The following is a 13,383-nucleotide window of genomic DNA, read 5'->3' as shown; positions in this document are numbered from 1 at the left end:
TAGCCCCAGAGAATCCTTGGGTGTTCATGGCACGCCTGACATCTTAAATTTACCTTCCCTTATGCAAGACCGGGTCGCCCCGGTGTCAACAAGGAATGATAATTTTTTGTCACCTATCGTTACCTCTATGCGTGGTTCCTCTGCACTATTAGGTGTTACTGACAGGATGGGACACACCAAGGTCGTCTGTGGGCTGTCCTATTGAAGGTACAACGATTGGCCATTTCCTGTGTAAGGGTTGTGTCCCAAGACCGTCACCCTACCCAGTTGTGTTTGTTGTGCTTGGGGTTGTTGTGTCATCGCTACCTGTTGTTGTGGCAGTGAATATGTCTGTGGCTGTTGTTGTGTTATTAGTTGTTGTTGTTCATTTCCCTGTTGCAACGTCTGCTGTTGCTGTATGCTCTGCTGTTCCTGTGAGGGCCTTGGTTGTCCCTGTTCACTCCATGATGGTGTTCCTGGTCTAACTCTACACGTGCGTGACATGTGCCCTAATAGTCCACAACTCCAACACACCGGTGGTTCCCTACTCTGCCATGGGAAGCTCCCTGTGTTGTCCTGGTATACTGGTTGCCCTGCGCGGTAGGAATTTCTAAGTCCTCCCACCTGCTGTTGGGTGTTATATCCGTATCCTCTCCCTCTCATAATTCCTCCTCTCCCCCTGTTATAATTATAATACCCAGCTCCTTGCATTGGGTGTCCTCCTCCCATGTTGGTTGTGTATGGTTGGAGTGGCGGCGCCTGTTGTGTTATAGTCTGTGAAGGTGGTATTTGGGAGGAATCTTGTGCAGCCACTACTTGTGTGGGGCTTTGGGTCATTGTTGTAGGCGTAGTTATTAGTGCCCCTTCCATTGTGTATTTAGTAAGCTTTTTCTGTACTAGTTTAGCCTCTTCCGTGTTCCTGTCCTCTTCCTTTTGTTTCATTTTTCCTTGCCATGTCCTGCAATGATGCACTATAGTCACTTGTATTTCTGGTCATGGTTTTGCTTCCATTCCCACTACTTTCTTTAATTGTTTCTGAACTCCTTCTGGGAGCCCTTGTACTAGTATATGATAAAATATTGCTGGTGTTTTATCCCATTGCTCTCTAGTTTCCATGCGCCACTTCTCTTGGATTTCCTGGATATAATCAACAGGATCTTCATTCTCACGCATCTTGCGGGAGGTAATTGCTACTATGTCTGATGTGTCTGGGTACTGTACCCTCAGTGCCTGCCATAGTGCATGTCTGCAGTTTGCGAATGGTGCCCCATCATGCGATGTGTTTGTTATTGTTACCCCAGGGAATCCCGCTCTCTTCCAAATGTCATCCGCTGTATCCCCTAATATCGATATTAGAAGGCCCTTTACATCTCCTACTGCCAGTTTCTGTCCTGCGGTGTGTTTTTCCATTTCATATATCCACTTACCCGCACCTCCACTTAATGATGGGAGCCTGCATTTTATATTTTCTTTGTCTGTATGCTTCCAAGGGACATACTGTGGTCTAACCCCTCCTCTCTCCAGAAGTGGCATTAAGTTATGTCTCGTTTTACCCTTTGTATTCCATAATATCGAGTCCTCACACCCTTCCTCCTCTTCCCTTTCTTCTACATCGTCAATTTCGTCCGTATTTCCCCTGCTCGTAACTCTTTCTTCTCCATCTTTTCCCCTTCTTCCATCATTTCCTGTATTTAATGTGGGCATGTGTATTAGTCTTTCCTGCCTGCGCCTAGGGAGGTCCCTAAAACGACATGCATAGGGTGTCAGTTCGTCTGTGAAGGGCGCGAGTTTTATTGTGCGTAACGAGCGTGAGGTGGTTGAGCATGTAGGGTGCGATGGGGGAGGGCGTGGTGGGGATGGTGCGGCCTCATGTGTCTTTCTTTCCGCTATTCCTTGCTCTCCCTCCTCACTTCTTTCCAGCTCATCATTCTCCTACGGATCCATGGTGAGTCTGTGTTGGTCCGGGTGATGTATAGTTTGTCTAAGCTTTCCCTTTCACTTTTTCTTCCTTCCTTCTCCACTCCTTCTTCTTCCTCACTACAAAAGTCAGTCATAAACGGCACCCCCCACTCGGTCTTTTTCCCCTTGATTGTTACGGTTTGTAAGTCTATTAGGTCCAGTTCTCCTTTTTCTCCTTTATCAACCGCTCCCCTTTGTGCTGATGTTGTTGCTACTTCTGTGTTTCTATATACATCCCTCCATTCTTCACTCTCCCTTCTCCTATCTTCTCTTTCTCCTTCATTTCTCTCCTCCATCTCCCTACTATTTTCCTCCCTTTTCCTTTTTAATTCCTCCATCACTTCACTACTCATCTGTTCCAATATTCTTTCATCCTCTTTCTTCCTTTCCCATTTCACCTTTTCTCTTTCTACTATACTCTCTATCACCCTCCCTTCTTTGTATTTTTTAGTCGTTTCTGATAGTAATCTCCTCTTCCACATTGCCATTTCTTTTTCTTTTTCTTCCTCTTCCCTTTTCTTTTCTCGCAGCACTACTCTTGATACCCTTTCTGCTGCTGCTTTTACCCTTTCAGCTTCTCTCCTTTGCTCCTCAGTTCGTTCCCTTATTTTTTCCAATTCGTTATTACCTTCTTTCCTTTTCCTCGCTCTCTCTCTCACCTCCCTCTCGAGCTGTTTGATCAATTCATTCTGCTCATCCCTTAACTTTGCTAGTCGTTCCTCCAAAATCTCTTCCTTTTGTCGTAACAGCTCTTCCCCCCTCATTTCACTCTCCCTTCTATTATCCTCGTCTGTTTTCTTTACTACCTCCCTCTCTTCTGTTAATGAACCTCGTAATTTTAATAATATCTGTGCAGCTACCCACTCATCATTTCCTATTTCCACAGTTTGTTCTTCTCCAGTCCTCCCCTCCCCTGCTGGCATCTTCCTATGAGCCACATATGGTGGAGGGCTGTATGCCGGGTTCGAGTATCCCTCAGCCGCCCTTAACTGTCCTTTTTCTATTTCTCCTAATTCTCTTAAAGGGTACAACCCCCCTCCCTCTGTTCTCACTCCCTTTGCTAGGGGTATACCGTTGCTTGGTTCCTTTTTTATTTCATCTAATGTATTATTCTTTTCTCCTCCCTCTCGTCCGTTCCCCGTGTTCTTTGGGTCTTCACTCCCCTTTTTCCCATCCTCTCCTTCCTCCTTAATCTCTTTTTCTTCCGGTATTTCCCCCACAGTGAACATTCCGTTTGGTCCTGGTCGGGACCCTTGGAACATCCTCCATAAGTTAAACACCTCCACGTGGTTTGCCAACTTCTTCCCCTTGTATGTATTGTGCAGATGGTTTAACAGTGAATGTTGGGCATATGGATCGAAGCTACCATTAGGCGGCCACGGTGTTAGCATTTTGTTATCCGTCCCCTGGGTCCATTCTATGCTAAACTTAATCAGTTTCTCCCTATGGGGTGGCAGTGCTGTGCATATGTGTTGTAGTGGGGTAGTGAGGGTGTTCCCCCACCCTCCCGATCCTGTCCCGTATGACATAGTAGCGCTCCACTTGTTACCCTTCCCCTATCTGGTAGTGGTTCTTTCACTAGCAGTTTACAATATACAACCTTATATCGTTACCTGGCCCCGTAAGTTTGGGGACTTACGATAGTCCGCTAAGGAAAATTATAAAAAATATAGTATTTTACATTTGTATATTTTCTTCTGTCTTTCTTTTTTTATACGACACCCTTACGGCCCCCTGCGGCCGAGGCGCACGTAGCCCCCTGCGGCTGCGTACCCCTTATGACGTTCTTATACAGTCGTCCTATTTTCACGTGCTCCTCCTCCTTCTTCTACACTTGCCGTGGCCCACGTCCCCCGTTTCGCCTTTCCCCGATCAACTCATTTACCGTTTATCTCGGTTTCCACTCCCTTACCACAGTTCTCTTCCCCACCACTCTCAAAACGAAGATGCCTTGTGCTCGCGATATCCTATGAAAGCCCTACTGGTGACGTCACCGATCTCTTCGAGCTACTGGTAAGTTCTTCATATATTCTTTAAGTTCAAAATACACTTGCAATCTACCCCCGTTAACCTTACAGCTGTCTTCCTGTCACTCCTGGAACAAGGTAATCAATAATATAATCGGACTGCGCACACTGCGTCGCCTCGCGTGTGATACGCCCCTCGACAGGAGGGCTTAACCAGCCAATTATCTTCCGTATTGGGCAACTAACTAGCTACCGCCTACAGGGAAACGTCATCTACCTATCGAGTTTCTTGCTCGAACAATAGGGATCCTCATCTACTCATTGATCAATAAATGCCAAATCGTAGGAAACCACACACACCCACCCTTACACGTAGTCGCGACCTAGGCCAATCAGTTTCTACGAGCGGCCGCACGTGATGTTTTCGTGCTCCGCCCCCCCCTCGCGTAACGTAGCCGACTGCTCTTGCACTCGTTCGGCTACCATTCATTCCATTGCCAACACTAAATTGTCAAACCTTCGCCGCGCACCTGTGCAACACCTCTCACCTCCCGTATTTAATTCCTCCCCCCTCCCTCACAATCTCACATTGCTTGTTGTGCGTGGCATGCTCACCAAGTTCTCTTGATGCGGGGCCGCTCGACTGCGTGCACCCCTCCAAGCGGCTCGCCACCTCCCCTCGTCTGGACCACGTCTGGACACTCGCCAACCGCGGGCGGGATACTTCTCAACCGGCTCCCGAGGGCCAATATCCGGATTGCGCTGTCCGGTCTTCTCGCAGCTCCGCGATGGTCCTGTAGTCCTCAGAAGGGGGCAACGGCAGAGGGGGCCGCGCCGCCGGGCCTCCTCGCAAAAGGAGTACCTGGAAAAAGTAAAAATAAAAAAGCGGATCTTAAACAGATCTCAGCAGTGCCTCCAACTTGTCGGGGGGGAAATTCTGCCGGGGTCGGCCGGGCCGCCCGCAGACCTCCGGGCAGGGAGGCCCCAACTCCTCCCGTATATCCCAAAAGAGATAGAGTATGAGACACACGCAAGAAGCAAGGTGACTCTGCTGTTTATTAGACAAAAACGGCAGGGATGGGTCAAGGATCGTACGCGTCCGTCCTGACACACACACAATCGTGGGGCTCGCAGGCCCTTTTTACCTTAGTATGACGCGCTACTTGCGTCACCTTGGAAAGTTAGCAAAAAACCTATCGCCACTCTTAATTGGTTGCTCGAGTGGTAGGGTTAGTATAGCATACGTATAGAGAACAATGTTAGTGGTCAAGGGTTAGTCAGGTGATATATCTGGGTTGACCCTACAATTAGATACATGAGAATTGTTACATGAAGACCCCTGATGATTGGTTAATGTTAATGGCGTCAGTGATAAGAGCCCCATGTTCTGATTGGTGCGCCCGCGAGCTTCCCAGCCTGGGACCATCGCTGTTCCCAGCTCTCGGTGTACCTGTCATTTGCAACAATGTTTCACTATGAGTACGTGCAGACAATGTGAGGACTTATTCATAAGCTTGAAGGCCGACTACTCCCACTGTCGCAGATGTCCATTGAGCCTTTTAATTGTATCTGCCTTGTGTCTTGTAACGAGGGATCCAGACGCCTTTTCTGGTCTTGGCATCCTGTCAGGTTCGGCTTGGTCACGTGAGGTGGGACCGTGTTTGAGGCAGAATTCTGCACAATTAATATTGTTTTTCCACTGTGTGCCTGGTTTAATTTGCAGGTGTGACTTTAACGTTGGTGTGCGGCGTGCGAGGTTGCAACATCGTGCCCTTGATGGTCTGCTTTCGGAATGTGGGTTTGCAACATTGCGACCTTGGCTGTTTGCTTTCGCCGGGCTCATTCTGCAGGATCAGCAACCTGACTCTTGTTCTTTTAACGTCCATGGAAGCTCTTGCTTGCGGCCTACTTAGGCCTGGTGTATAGGTGGAACCGTTTGGTGCACAGGCGCTTTAGGTTATAGTATCATATTGTCTTATGACCAGTATCGTGTCTTCGTTATATTTCTCATTATGGCACCTGGTTTTAGGAGAAGCGTAAGCAAGCTCTTTAGATGGGTTCATGATGCGTCTTGCGTTTCTGCATTTTGAGAGCCTATGTGGAAAATAATAAAGATGCACGTCCGTGAGTATGTCTGTCGCCTACGTCATAGCACTGAGTATATTCTTCGTGTAGATTGGTGCGGGAGTGTCCAGTGTGTATATTTGCACAGGTGTGCTGACTGTTGGCTAGGTCGTCATGGCATCTCTAACGACGTGTAGGTTTTAGTCTAGTTGATCCGTGCCGCAGGTGTCGGCATGGCCAGGGCGGGCTGCTGGGCAGGCAGATGGACACATCCGTATGTTCCTGTACCAGGGTATTTGGTCGTCTGGTAGATGGGCAAACTCTTCTCATGGTGGGTGCCTGGGCCGTGACCCTTTAGGCCAGGCGCGAGAGGGGAAGGTCGGGAGCCTGGTCTTCCATTCTCCCACTTCAGTCCCCCCTCTGGTCGACTTGTCGACCACAAACATATCCTTTTCGTTATCTCCTCTTACTCTCCATATCTTAGTTATTCCTCCTAAATGTCCATAGTGGTTAACATGATCTTCAAATGACCAATACATATATTCACAGGTTCCTCCAGGAGTACAGTATACCCATTTCCCTATGTAGCTCCTGGGGTTTCTTGGGTTCTCGATCTTCACAGATGGTGGGTCCAGGTGGTTGGTGATGATCTGGTTGCGCAACTTTTCTCTCTCTTGTATGATTGTGCCTGTGTGTTGCCCGTCATCTGCTGGCATCAAGGGGTGCATACCGACCATTTCAAGCAACTCGTCTGTGGTGCGTGCCTTCCGGGCCTTCCAAAATCTTATTATGATCAGTGTAGCTCCAGCCAAAATAGTACAACCAACTATAATTTTCAGTCCATCTGACAGCCAAGATGCCATCCATGACCATAATAGTGAAAACCAGCTCTCATCCTTTTTCACACCTTTACTTTCATCCATCATTTTGGAGTGCATCTGGGCCAATTGTGAAACTGCTTCTGTCAGTGTACCATTGTCAGCATCGTTGGCAGGAATGAACGTGCAGCATGATTGTCCTATCTTTGCGCAGACTCCTCCTTCCATGGCTGTGAGGAGGTCCAATACATATCTGTTCTGAAGTGCTACCATCCTTATAGCTCGCAGCTCCTCTTTTATTGCGTTGAATCCATTTACTGTAGAATTGATGGTCATCATTAGTTCCCATCTAGTTATCTGGAGCCATTTTGCGTTTGCGTAAGCCTGCAGTCCCGGATGGATTATTGAGGAGAAGACCATTGCTGCTCTGCTGAATAGTCTGTGTTCTGGCGGAATTGAAGTGAGTGCCGTTTCCGACCTTCCCCATAGGTAATTTCCTATCAGAGGTTCTCCTTGTCTTTTCCTTCTATTTAGGACAGTATCATTGCCGTTGTTCCTGTTCTCTGGCCCCTCCTGAGGTGGTGCAGATCTCTTCTTCCTCTTGTCCCCTTCATTCATTTTGGGAAAGTTCGCCACATTCACATGCTTCTGGGGTACCACTAGTGATGGTACATTGACGTGCACCATCGTGCATACACCATTCCACAGAGGGGGCAGTGTATGGTATGCCTTTTCTCCACAGGCCCAGTAATGGTCCATGATCACTGCTGCTCCTGCTCCCCCCTCAGGTAACTCCATCACGCTTGCACAGTTGGTGTTGTATCCTACGTCCACCTCTCCTTTATGTTGGTAGCATACCTTAGGCGCAGTCAGCGGCAGTATTGTTATTGGGTCTTCATCCGTCTCTATCCACGTGAGCATGGGTACGTACTTGATCCAAGTCGTCCAACATCTGTGGTTGTGTGCATCGATAGTTGAAATAGTTTCTTTTGTTATCATGTTGCTGCCAATCACTCCTATCTCCCATTTGTTGTCCAGGTACACCTTTCCCGTTATCGTCACCAGTGGCCTCTCCCAACATCCTGGTTTACCAGGAACTTCAGTGGCGTACCAATCACATGGTAAATACTGCAGTGTTACTTTCTTTGTTTCCCCTTTTTCAGGACCACTTGTTATGTATCTGAATACTTCAGCATGTAAACTGCTCTTGTGGTAACTCAAATAAGTCTTGAGGAAGTTGTTTTCATATGGGTATGAGTCTCGTGTTTTCCACACCATATGCACCACTGTCCCTTGAAACCTTCCTTTCGTTTGGAACAGTGCCAAGTATATTATGCATCGTGCTGTCTTTTCATCTATTTCTGTGGCAACGAATGTTCGAGAAGCGCTCATGGCGTATGGTATTAATGAGCAAACGTAGCAGCTGTCTTCTGTTGTCTGCTTACCGATGCGGGTCATGTGTTGGTACCATATGTTGTTTGAGACGTGTGCTGAATCTTGTATATAATTGTCAATACCTTTATTATCTGAGTATGTGCTGCGTTGAACTCTATTTTGCTTGTGTGCAATTTTACTAGTATCACCTGACGTAACACCTGTTGCAGCTGGGGATGGGGGTGTATTAGGTTTGGGTACAGCAATAAGATTGATAGCATAGCTGTACTGCCATACAGAGGCAGCCAAGAACCCGGTGATCATCAAAATCCCTATTATTTTTATTACAAATGCTAATTTCACCGGCATTTTGCTCTTACCTTGCTGCAGTCCGGCAGCGTATTCTTGCGACGTTAAAGTTGCCCGCCTGAAAATTCTCAATATGCTGGTTATTAAATGTTAGTTGTTGTTAGTTAAGCTCTCCCTATCAAATAGTCATTCAGTGCCCAGGCGAAGAGCTGTTCCCACGCTAATCTAAGCGATCTATCTCTTAGAACAGGCAAGTATGGGTGGAGGTGGGGCATTTAATATTCTATGGCCAAGAGGAATGCTGTGTAGTAGACATGTACCCTTCTTCTTTTCAGGTACGTTGGCCTTTTTATTTCATGTACAAATTGGTGTGACAATTCTTCTGGGTAGTTATCGTCTGAGGGTACCATCTACTCCTGGGCAGTGAATTTGTTAGTTATCTATTTTCTTAGCAGTACAATAATACGCAGTTCCTGCATGTGCGAGAGAAAAGAAAAGAGAGCATTCACGTGTTTACATGTGTACGTGTGCAAGACAATGTCCTTCAGTTCAGTTACCAGGGGGTGGGGTCAATGGGCAGGGGGTTTGGGGCTCAACTGGCGGAAGTATCTTTACTCTTTGAGCGTGTGACCATGGGGTGGGCAGTATGGGGATCACCCCTTTCTTCTTCAGTTATTGTCTCTGGGGAATCTGGGTAGTGACAGGGTATGGGAACACTTAGGCCGTTAGCTGTGGTAGAACTCTCTTCCTCCGTTGGTGATGTTGTTGTTGTTCCCCCAATGGACCTGTCGGTGGCGCTGGGGCGGGTCTGGAGTTTGTAGATCTTTACATCGTGTAGGTGGTTCCAGGCACACTTGTCCTGTAGCTTTACTGCTCTCGTTGATACCTCCTCTACCAGATGGGGGCCAGTGAATCGTGGACTGTTCCACTTCCTGTTGAAATTGCGAAGTAGTACGTGGTCACCTTTAGCAACTTTACACAGTCTTTCCTTTTCCAATTCTTTATCCACGTCTTCTTGTTGATTGTTGTTAGACCCGCCCCGCGTGCGCTCGAGCTGTTGAGACACAAACACTACACTAGTAATCAAAGAAGACACATATTGGTACATTTCATCACCAAGAACACTCGCTGTACTCTCGTGGTCGGTAAATGCTCTTGATGTTGGCGTTAGGGGAAGGCGCATTTGACGTCCGGTAACCACCTCGTGAGGGGTGAGGTGGTGGTCGGACCCTGGTCTATTCCTTAGCTCAAATAGGGCTAATGGAAGGCAATATAACCAACTCTTTTTTGTTGTTTGCTGTATCTTTGCAATTGCTTCCTTTAATAGGCCATTCAGGCGTTCACATACACCGTTGGCCTGTGGGTGGTATGCACATGCAAATTTATGCTTGATGTTCAGCAAGGATGTGATGTGCTGGAACATTTCGTTTGCGAAATGTGGGCCATTGTCTGACCTTAACACCTCGCACACTCCCCACCTGGGGAAGACCTCCCTCACTAGGAATTTAGCTGCTCTAAATGCATCTGGGTGTGAACAGGGCCCTGCTTCAATCCACCTCGAGAATGGGCATACTACTACAATCATATACCTATTTCCTTGACATATGTTGATCATATCAACATAGTCAATATGGAGATGCCGGAAAGGTCCCTCTGGCCGGGGTATAGTACCTCTTATCACCTTTAGAGTATGGCCGGCCGTAAACTGTTGACATGTGAGACAATTGCTGATAAAATTTGACACATGAGAATTTAACTCGGGGCAGAACCAGTCTTCCCTAATTCGTGCTGCAATTACTTACTTGCCTGTGTGGGCTGGATGATGTAGTTGGCTCAGGGCGGTGTTCAAAAGTGCCAATGGTATTACAACCTTTCCAGTGCCACCCTGGCGCCATAGTGCGTCGGTTGGTGACATTGTGCATCCTCTTTTTACCCATATTTCTTTTTCGGCCATTGGTGCAGCTGCTTGTAGCTCCATAATCTGTGTGGCTGGGAGATGGGTGTACCCTTCTCTTATCAACATCTCCTTAGCCATTCCCCTCCCTCTCCCTCTCTGTGACTCTGGGGGGTTCCATATCTCACCAAAGTATGCAGCATACTTTGCATGTGCGTCTGCTGCTGCATTCCCTTTTGAGACGTGGTCTTCACCATTGGTGTGTGCGGTGCATTTTACTAAAGCTAATTCTTGGGGGTCATTTATTACTTCAATTAGTTCAGCCAATAAGAGGGCATGTTGCACTGGAGTGCCATCAGCTCTCCTAAACCCTCTTCTTCTCCATTTCGACAGCCCTGAGTGGACAGTGGATGTAACATATGCGCTGTCGGAGTATATGGTCACTCGTTTGTCAAAGCTTTCCTTCAACGCCAAGATCAGTGCAACTAATTCCGCTGCTTGAGCGGAGTAATGCTGTGGTAATTGTACACATTTCATGGCCACACACACCGGTACCTCCATCATTTTTACCACTGCTGCCCCAGTCCTCCTTATACCATCCCTTTGGTCGATAGTTGATGACCCATCAATAAACAGGAGCTCACCTCCCTCTAGTGCGTTTTCTTCAACCTTTCTAGTACATGAGTACATTTCAGTTATTTGTGTACAATCGTGGGCATAACCTCCTTCCTCAAGTACTTCTGCCAGGAACCTTGCAGGGTTGACCGTGCTACATCTAACAATTGATAGTTCAGCTCTGGATAGGATGATCTCATAACCTGATGCCCTCTGCGTGGTTAGGGTGGACTTAGGTTTCTTCAATATTGCAAATAGTGCATGCTCCACAAACAGTGTAGTTGGGCACCCCATGGTTATTGCTGATGCTTTTTCTACCGCAAAAGCAGCTGCGGCGAGACCTTGTTCGCAAGGGAAATGACCTAACATCACAGGATCCAAGTGGCCACTGTAAAATGCTACTGGTTTGTAGCCCATGCTTGTTTTTTGAGCCAACACTGCTTTCATTACTGCTGAATCGCAATGTGAAAATATAAAAAATTGTCGCTCATAGTCTGGGGATGCCAGTACCGGAGCAGTTGATATCGCATCTTTCAATTCATCAAAAGCCTCTTTCATTTCCATCGTCCACCCCAGCTTTTTCTCCCCTTTATTAGCTTCCCTTAACGCCTCAAGCAGGGGTCCTATGTACGAACTGTAATCAAATACCCATGCTCTACAGTAGTTGCACAGCCCCAGGAACTGCTGCAGTTCCCTCACTGTTTGTGGCATTGGAGTGTTTGAAATTGCCTGTGCTCTTTGTGGTGCAATCTTTCTTCCATGTTGGGATATAAGCTGACCAATGTAAAGTACCTGTTCTTGACAGTACTGTATCTTTTCCATGTCTACCTTGTAACCTTTTTCAGCCAATATTGTCAACATCTTTAAAGAGTCCTCTCTGCATGTTCTTTCGTTTGTACTGCAAATTATTATGTCATCCACATACTGCAACACTGTGCTTCCCACTTCAATGTTACCCAAATCCATCTGTATTACTCTATTGAAAATTGAGGGTGATTCGCAATACCCTTGTGGCAATCTGGTGTGCTTCCACTTTGTGTTTCTGTAAGTGAAGCTTGTCAGATCTTGTGAGTCTGGGTGTAATGGTATTGAGAAAAAAGCATTTTTAAGGTCGATCACTGTAAATCGTGATGCTTCTGCTGGAATGCCACACAATATTGTGGCCGGGTTTGCTGCTATGGGATATTCTGCTTCTACTATGTTGTTCAAGGGCCTGAGATCCTGTATGAAGCGCCAAGACCCCCTTTTGCCTTGCGCACTGGGTATACAGCCGTGTTACATGGTGATTCTGAGGGGACCAATATGCCATTATTTATAAGGGCCGTTATGGTTTCATATATGCCCTCATCTGCCTCTTTTGATAGTGGGTACTGTTTCACTCTGGGGAGTATTGCACCTTTTTCAATTTTATCCTTACTCCCCCTATACTTTTTATGCACCCCACGTCATAGGGGCTAGTAGTCCACAATGATTTGGGTACCTTTGACATATCCTCCTTAAAGAAGGGGACTGGGGTGCATGCGGGTGCCTCAAGTGCCATTGCAATTTTCTGTGCTACTTGTTTGTAAGCCACTCTTAGCCATATTTCCACACTCATCATAAACACCATTTCACCTTCCTCCTTTTCTTCTGAGAACAGCTCCTAATCTGACGCCTGGGTGAGCCTACATCCTTCTGCTAGTGCTATCACTGCCCTCCATGCTCTTCCTTCTCTGTCTTGGGCATGTACAGCAATGTAATCAGCTGTTGCAATAATGCTCTCAATGTCCATTAGAACCACCTTTCCTTCTGGTTCATTAACAGGTGGTTCTGGTCTGAACAGATAGGCTGCTGGCCTCCTCCATATTTTCCCTTCTATCCCTGGCATCCATGCAAATGCCATATCTGTCCCATACTGGAATAGTTCGCCATCTACTGGCTCCGCCCTAATCGATGTCTGTCCGCAGTATGCTTGCATAATCTGTCGTGCTGTGAGCATGTTAATCCCTGGAGTAGAGCAAATTATGCCGTCCTCAGTAAAGGAGATCGTCATATTCAACCTGTTCATTATGTCTCTCCCCAGTATATTTACTGGTGAGGCACTATAATATAGAAGTGGAACTGACAGGTCATAATCTCCAATAGATAAGGGAATGTTATCAGTAAAGGGAACCAACCCTCTAGCCCCAGAGAATCCTTGGGTGTTCATGGCACGCCTGACATCTTAAATTTACCTTCCCTTATGCAAGACCGGGTCGCCCCGGTGTCAACAAGGAATGATAATTTTTTGTCACCTATCGTTACCTCTATGCGTGGTGCCTCCGCACTATTAGGTGTTACTGACAGGATGGGACACACCAAGGTCGTCTGTGGGCTGTCCTATTGAAGGTACAACGATTGGCCATTTCCTGTGTAAGGGTTGTGT

Source organism: Ambystoma mexicanum, chromosome 4q, assembly GCF_040938575.1.
Source record: "Ambystoma mexicanum isolate Mex_15411 chromosome 4q, UKY_AmexF1_1, whole genome shotgun sequence".
NCBI lineage: Eukaryota > Metazoa > Chordata > Amphibia > Caudata > Ambystomatidae > Ambystoma > Ambystoma mexicanum.
This window is presented reverse-complemented; position numbering follows the sequence as displayed.